The sequence below is a fragment of the Onychomys torridus genome, chromosome 15, assembly GCF_903995425.1.
Source record: "Onychomys torridus chromosome 15, mOncTor1.1, whole genome shotgun sequence".
NCBI lineage: Eukaryota > Metazoa > Chordata > Mammalia > Rodentia > Cricetidae > Onychomys > Onychomys torridus.
The window spans coordinates 10,831,681-10,840,545 of NC_050457.1; positions in this window are offsets into that span (position 1 = coordinate 10,831,681).

Below are 8,865 nucleotides of genomic sequence, written 5' to 3' on the forward strand. Positions count from 1 at the left end.
TAATTTTTCAGAAACAATTTCTATCAAAGTCAAAAGCAATTTGTCTCTAAAACAACTCCTACCCCAAGTGTATGGTTCATCCAGAGATTGAACATTGAGCTCTCAAAAATTCTTGGACTGAAAATTATATAGCATTAAGATATGATAACTAAAAATTACATTATAATTTATTCTAGCAGAGGACTTAACTTTTATTTCCATTTAATTTCTTTCAGCCTCCTTTCTATTGAAATGGAACAATTTTAATCTTAAAGAATATACAAATACCAAGGTAACTAAGTCTTACTTTCCAGTACACTGGACACAAACATAGCAATAACTATTATTGAGTATAAACCACTACATCTTCCATACATCTTCCAGTGTTCACTACAGATGAATATACCTGTGTATCAGACAGGAGTGGATAAGGCAACAAAAATTGAAATTTTGCAGCCTGAAATTTAAAAATAAAATTTGTAGTAAGGCACATCCTTCTAATGTTACATCTTTGTTTAAGTAATATGTAGTTATAGTTACCCGCCAGTCCCACAGTCGCTCAGACCCAACCAAGAAAGCACACAGAAACTTATATTGCTTACAAACTGTATGGCTGTGGCAGGCTTCTTGATATCTACTTCTTCTATCCTAAATTAACCCATTTCTGTTAGTCTATACTTTGCCACATGGCTTGTAGCCAGTGTCTTTACATGTTGCTTCTCATGGCAGCAGCTGGCGGTGTCTCTCTCTAGCCTTCTACTTCCCAGAATTCTCTTCTCTCTTGTCCCACCTATACTTCCTGCCTGGCCACTGCCCAATCAGAACTTTATTTACACAGAGTGATATCCACAGCACTTCCCCTTTTCTTTTTTTTTTTAAAGGAAGGTTTTAACTTTTACATAGTACAATTACATATAACAAAACAATCATCAAACAAGAATTACAGTTATAATATTAAAGAAGATATCCTGTCTATCTTATATTTGTGAGTCTAAGGTTTTATATCTAACTTATCTTTTATCATAATTGAGGAAATTATAACTATCTAGTCTTCAACCACATCAAAGACCTCAGAAGGATATAATATTACCTGAGAACCGGGAGAAGGATGCAAGCAACTTTCGGGAGTCTTGCAGGGTAGACAGAGACAACTGGCAGCCTGAACAGTCACCTAATGTTCCTTTGTAAAGTTGGGGCATTTGTCTTCAGCCCACAGAGCTAGAGTCTCTCAGTCACTTCTCTCAGTATCCTGTAGAATGTCTGGCAGTTTCCTCTGTGAAGCAGGAACCTGAAGGATCATTTTGTCAAGCAAAGTTTAGTGGTCACCTTTCTATGGGTCCTGCATGTCCAGTCAATCAAGCAGTCCAGGCAAGAACAGTTTCTTGCCCAAATGGCTATCTTTGACAAGGTGAAGATAAATTCCATATGAAGTGTCTTCAATGCCCATCCTCCTCTCTGAAGTAAATTGGTGATGCCAGGAGCAGACATGTCTCACTGTCCAGAAAGTCTAAATTTTAAAAGTATTTTAAATGCTAAATTTTAAAAGTATTTTAAATGCCATATTCTGTAGGTCTTTGAAGTATTTGAAGATTACCTATCTGTCCGAAATATCTCTATGTATACCTAGAAGACTTAACTAACATGGCTACGAGTATGATTATCATAGATGACTAATTATTAATCTATTTTTAATTATCCATTACAATTTAAATGAGCTATACAAACATAATACCTTAAACATGAGTAGAAATATGCACACAGTATAACAAAATTAACTTTAAGTTTGTATCAATAGACTAAAGTCTATACCAATGTAAAACATTTTAAATGAGTTGTTGCTCTTTTAGAAGTAAGTTCATTAATCTACCCTTTCATCCTATCATATCGATATCATATCCCCTTTTTATCTTTAGAAAGAGATCGCATTTATAATCAACCTGCTTCAAAGAAAAATATTGGTTTTTCTCTGTCCCACGCCAGAGGGCTCTTCTGATTTGGGACACAAGAATCTCTTAACCTTTTCTTTTAGCAATATGTCTGTGTTTAGAGAAGGAGTAAGCCAATTCCATCTCCAAAGCCAGCTTGATAATTTTGGGAATGTGGGCATAGTTTTTCTTACTACTTCCTGCTGGAGGGGGGCGCTATATCTTATGGGGACACAAAGAAAATTTTAGGATTATGGAGTAGTCCATTAGGGTGAACCTCTGAGCCAGTTGCCTTGAAACCATTCTGGATGTCAGATCATCTGGGCCATGGTGTCATCGGAGACCTTTCAGGTGGTCTTGGCTGATCAAACCGATGTATCTTAATCTGGAACAAATTCACAGCCTCTGGCTTTCTGTGGAAACAAAAGCAGAGACTCTTTTCCAAAGCAACATATCCTTATATCCAAATTTTGAAGTCAAGTTACCTTTACAATTTACATATTTATTTAACTCAACAGCTTTTACGATCAAATCTTTTTCTGCAGTTAAAAATCCCAAAGACAAGACAAACCAGATTCTCTGTGTAATATCCATCTTTGTAAGACTGAAACACCACTGTGGCTGCTGGCTCCACCCACCTCAGTTTCCCAACATGGCTGTGGTACAGTTTACCGCCAACTCTGGGTCTGGAGCCATGTGTACCATCAACTATCAGAAGCAGTTCTATCAAAGCAGCGCACAGCCCAGAAACTTTTTTTTTTTAAACTAGCAAAGGCTACATCTACCACGCAGCAGAGTAAAGTGCCGCTTGTAGATTCCTCATTCCCGCCGCACTGCAGGTCAGACGCACATGCCAGGAACCCGCCATAGTAGTTCAAACCGGCAGGCTGCGGCTAACTTGAGAGAGACAACTAGGAAGCTGTTTTTACCTCCGTCTTAGAATCTTTTTACTCAGGTTTTAGGTGGAAATTCTTGCCAATACGTTGGGCGCCATTTGTAGTTAGAGTTTTCCTGCCTGGCCCAGTCAGGACAAATCTCTCTTACCCGCCAGTCCCACAGTCGCTCAGACCCAACCCAGAAAGCACACAGAAACTTATATTGCTTACAAACTGTATGGCTGTGGCAGGCTTCTTGATATCTACTTCTTCTATCCTAAATTAACCCATTTCTGTTAGTCTATACTTTGCCACATGGCTTGTAGCCAGTGTCTTTACATGTTGCTTCTCATGGCAGCAGCTGGCGGTGTCTCTCTCTAGCCTTCTACTTCCCAGAATTCTCTTCTCTCTTGTCCCACCTATACTTCCTGCCTGGCCACTGCCCAATCAGAACTTTATTTACACAGAGTGATATCCACAGCAGTAATAGTTTAACAATTAGCCAATTGACTTTGTTAACCTCAAAACCACTGAAATCTCTATAAGTTTAAAAAAATAAAGTTCAAGCCAGGCAGTGGTGGTGCACGCCTTTAATCCCAGCACTCAGGAGGCAGAGCCAGGTGGATCCCTGTGAGTTTGAGGCCAGCCTGGGCTACCAAGTGAGTCCCAGGAAAGGCGTAAAGCTACACAGAGAAACCCTGTCTCAAAAAACCAAAAAAATAAAAAAATTTAAAAAATAAAGTTCAAACAAAGAATAAAACAAGCAACTCAGTGTAGTTTGCAAAGCCTGTGATGAAGTTATAATTGCATTTAATTTCAGTTCAGAAAGATTCATTGGTTAATATAAGATCTATAAATATAATTATTTATTAATGTGTCTATTGAATTACACTTTCTTTTCAATTTTAATTTCTGAAAGGTCATAGTAGACTGTGTCAAAATATAATATTGTATTCCTATATGAGATAAAGATGTTTTATATTTTATCTCTGATTTTTACAATTGTGTTTATATGCATTCTAGAAAACAAAAATATAGATTATCAGTTACTTGGACAATAGCAATATTATGAAAAATTCAGATATGTCTTCTTCTAATTATAGCATGACTCTATTAGTATAATTAAGAGTTCCATAATTATGGAACTTTACTTAGGATGTGTAACATGTTCAGCAGACTTTCATTATGCTTTTATATGTAAGATACTAAATTCATAATTACAAATAGAGCAAGACAATAGACTGGAGTTAGAACATATGTGCTCAGATGTTGATTTTACATGAAATCAATTATATTACTTTACATATTTTCTAGATTTTCTGTATATGCAACAATACTAGCTGATATTATATCTGTTCTAAAACTGTCCCTTACACTCAACTCTTTTCTACAACTGCAAATAAATCTGCAAAATAAATATATAATAATAAAAGGAAAGCTCTGAAAAAGATCATAGCTCTCTATGTATCTGAAAGTTTTTATATTTTCATAATTAGAGAATCATAACAGCTCATGCAGCTCTTTTAATATTTGACTAAATTACCATCACTTAGCATTCATATATAGCTAAGTGTAAAGATTAACAAATCAGAAACTTCTTATTACAAAAACAGGACCTCAGCTCTAGACCATTTGATATTATTTGCTTAAAAATGGCTATGGAATTATCTTTTTTCCTCAAAGAGAGTACTTATGTCTAAATGCTTCATAAAATGATTATATTTATGCAATTTTATTATAACAGTTTGTGTGTGTACAATTATTTTCCAAAATGGTAATAAATAAGCCTATTATATATGAAATGAATTTTTCAAACAAATGAGTAAATGAAAACCAAAGCATGAATTATTTTTTCAACAAAGTCCTCTCTGCCTCCCAAATAACCATTTAGTCATTCTCCCACATTTTTGGTTCATGTATAATATAACATGAAGATAACACCACTAGATCTATTTCAGTGTGATTTGGGAAAATCTCTTTGAAATCCATTTTTCTGGTTACATTAAAAATTTTAATATTCCTTGATGGTTTTTACTTTTTTTTTTGTTTTGTTTTGAGACAGGATTTCTCCGTGTAGTTTTAGTGCCTGTCCTAAATCCCACTCTCTAGACCAGGCTGGCCTTGAACTCACAAAGATCTGCCTGGCTCTGCCTCCAGAGTGCCAGGATTAAAGGTATGTACCATCACTGCTCTGCTGATGGTTTTATCAAGGAGTTTTACTTCCAGAATTTATCAAGGACAATAATCACTAAATGAATTATTATTAAAGAAGAATAAGATGAATGAAATTATTCATAGTAAGAAATATTACATGAACAAACATACAAGAATAATCCTACATATTTACAATTCAAATGACAGTTATATAGCTATATTAAGTATTTTGTGTAATATAGAAAAATAAATTTTATAATAGTTGCAGAAGTATTCAAAGATATAAAATAGAAGCAAACACTATTAAGTATTAAGTAGATGATAAAGAAATACTGATTGGATATTAAGGATTTATCATTCTTCATATTTTTTGTATGTATACTTAAGACTGGGTGAAAGGAAAATGCATAGTTATATTTTATATATTCTATATACATTTTAAGTGATACATTTATATATAGGAATTCTTAATAGAAAGATATGAAAGAATAGAAAAGCAAACATTGTAACTTGGTGAGTCCTAAAATATTTAATCAGTAGTCCCAAAACCTAGTTGAAGCACTGGGATTCTTTCAAGTTTTAAGGCAGTCTGTGCTAAACAATAAGACATTGTTTCAATCTGAAAAAATAAGGACATCCTCACTAGAATTCTGTCTCCAGAGAACCTTCTTTTGTGATTTTATAGTTTGACTGCATTTTTTTTACTATGTCTTTAAACAGAGAAATTTTGCCCACATACTATGATCACCAAATATATTTTACTGTTAAGTCACTGACTGTTCCATATGTTAAGAATTCTATTATTATACTCTAGCTAAACACGTGCTTTCCTACATTTTAAAAAGTATACAGTATGAAGAAAACTTATGTTTCTTGAGTGTTATGGTGTTTTCATTTTCTTAAAGGATTCATCTATGGATGGAAGGAATGGTACTTGTACTAGTGTGGGCTCTCTAGAAGAACAGAACTCATACAATGAAAGCATATTACAAATGGAGTTTCTCGTATATCACAGTATGGGTTGGTAGCTCAAAGTGGATGTCTGTGCACTATAGAGAGTGATAATCCAGTGGCTGCACAGTACATGAGGCTGGATGGATTAGCAACCCTGCCTGGCATTGCAGACCTGGCAAATTCCTGGAGAGAAACTGTTCTTCAGTCCTTCCGTAAAAACTCAACAGGATGTAACTCATTCCTGTTACTGGGAGTTTAATTTGTTGGTGAAAGATGACTAGTTAGGGCTCCATCACCTGCATTTTAATGAATATATAATATATAATATATATGGAGCTATTTTAAGGACCTCCTACTGTAGTAAACTTCCAAGTGATCTCTCAGAAGCTCCTCTCTCCCTTTTTAACCATCTTTCCCTGTCCTCTCTCCCTTACCCACTCCTTTCCTCACTCTCCCTCTTCGATCCTCCTAGTTAAGTATTCCCCACCCTAGTAAATATTTATTCTGTTTCATCTGCCTCTGTAGATCCTTCCAAACACTCTCATCTCTTCCTCTATGCTAATGTCTGTTAGATGGATTATAGCCTGCTTATTGAAGACTCAATAGCTAACATCCACATAGAAACAAATACCTATTTGTCTTTTGGTCTATGTTACTCTACTCAGGACTTTTTTCTAATTCCATTTGCCTGCAAATTTTGTGGTTTTCTTCTTCTTAATTGTACCAGTTTTTGTTTTGTTTTGTTTTTTCATTCACCCATTGACAAGCACGTAGACTGTTTTGAGTTTCTGGAGGTTATGAACATGGTTGAGCAAATTCTTGGAGTAGGATGTGAAGTCCTTTGGATTTAGGCCCAGCTCCCTGAGGAACCAGCACTATGAAGGCTTCCATGCATCACTATCTTTCAAAGTTTTATCTTTTTTTCTTTTCTTTTTTTAAAAAGGACTATAATACTATAGTTACCCACTTCTGGGTGATGTCTGCATATTATACAGAACCATCTACAAACTGGGCCCTAGTCAACTCTTCCTCACTTAATTGGTCATAAGATGTGCTTCATGAGGTCACAGTGCATGTTGGAGACAGAAGCCTGCAAGGAAATAGAAATCATAACTTGTCAGGACTTGCTGGACTTCATTATGTATGCACTCCTCTACCTAATGGTGGACTGCTGTTGCGCATACCCAACTTTATCACCTGATGTGAAACATAACGCACACCTCATAACAAGCAGCTTATGTCTCATGGTAATTTAGTCGTTCACTATCAAGTGTTCAATTTCCAATAGGCCTAATTTTAACCCAAAAACTATTGCTCAAGGAGTGAATATTTGTCTACAAAGAATGGTAGCTCCAAGGACCTTTGCTATGTTTCACTTAGAAGTTTGTCAAATGCTCCAAACAGCTTTCATATCTACTATCGACACTTTATATATCATCAAGTGTACTGGATCATATGGCCCAAGATCCAGAGCAGCCAACACAGTAGCCTTGATCTTGAAATAGCAGACCTGGTACCTGGAGATGCGTTAATGATTTAGTTCACATAAGGAAATCTCCTCTGGTACTGCAATTGAAATAATAGGTTGATTACATTTTTGATCTGTCTTCTGCAAACTAGGAGAGTTAAATGGAGATATGTGTAATCTACCATTACATCATACCTCAAAGTTGACAAAAATCTTTGTTATCCCCCCAGTGATGTGATATTAAATTTAGTTTAGATTTTTCTCTAGGTAGTGTCAGATCTAATGACTTTCACTTGGCCTTTCTTTCTATAGTAGCCCTCATTTTATAAGTTAGAGAATTAATGTGCCAATTTTTGCCAACTTTTAAGTCTGTCTATCACAAATGGACACTATATGATTAGAGAAATGAATAGAAGGAGATAGCAGAGACCCACTAAGACCAGACTTAAATAATTTCAACTGATCACCAGACATTCATAACCCCTTAGTTAAGTTCAGAGCACAATGCTGATTCAGATATATGAGAATCAATGTCAATTCAGAGTCAATGTCAAGTAGGTCCAAAAGTCTGAATACTTTTTCCCCAAGTTACAGCTATTCTAGTGTATGACTATAGGTTCCTTTGTGGAAGATAAGAAAAAGATTAATAGTAAACCTTACTAAGACAAATATTCAATATCAATCAAAGACTGTAATTTCTAGCTTTCATGGCATTTATATGTTTAGTTTAAAAAAGACCTTTTCAACATTTTTGTATATTAGCAAGCATTTTAAAGTATTTGATTAAACATGACTCATAATTTCTCTCCCATCCAAAGACATTGTTTTATTAGACTATCATTTTTCCACCAGTTTCCAACTGTCTTTATCTGTATAGTTAAATGAAAATAACTCACATTGAAAACAGTATAAGTCTCATAAGAAAATCAAGTACAATGCGCAAGAATAGCTGTCACAAGAGTATGAGGATTGATAATTAAGCATAAAAATACTAAGGAAATTCCAAAGTGTACTGCTCATTAGAATGAGAATATATTTAAGTTTACATGGTATTTTATGCTTGACTACCTGAGGTTATTCTAATTGTAAACACCCTCTTCCTTTTATGAAAATGAGTATTGAGATTTGAGGGTAAGGCCATACTGTAGAATATATCTAATGCTGTTACTTCTTTTTCTTCCCAAGGTTAAAACTGAATGTCTTGAATGTAGCATGAATAGATTGAGAGCTTCATGTTAAATATAAAGGGATTGCTGAATGAATGCATGTATTACCCATATACAGTTGAATAATTATTCAATATTTGTGAAGTTCTGAAATATACATCACCAATAAATAGTTCATGAAGTAGCACTGGCAGTATTTGTTTTGCAGTGTGGTTTTGTGATGGGAACATTAGTTATTCATATTTAAATTGTAAGAATCTTACAAAATATTAAATCTAAATTTCATCAAAATACATTACAATATTCAAATACAGGGTGTTTTCTCATGAATAGGTCAACAAGAA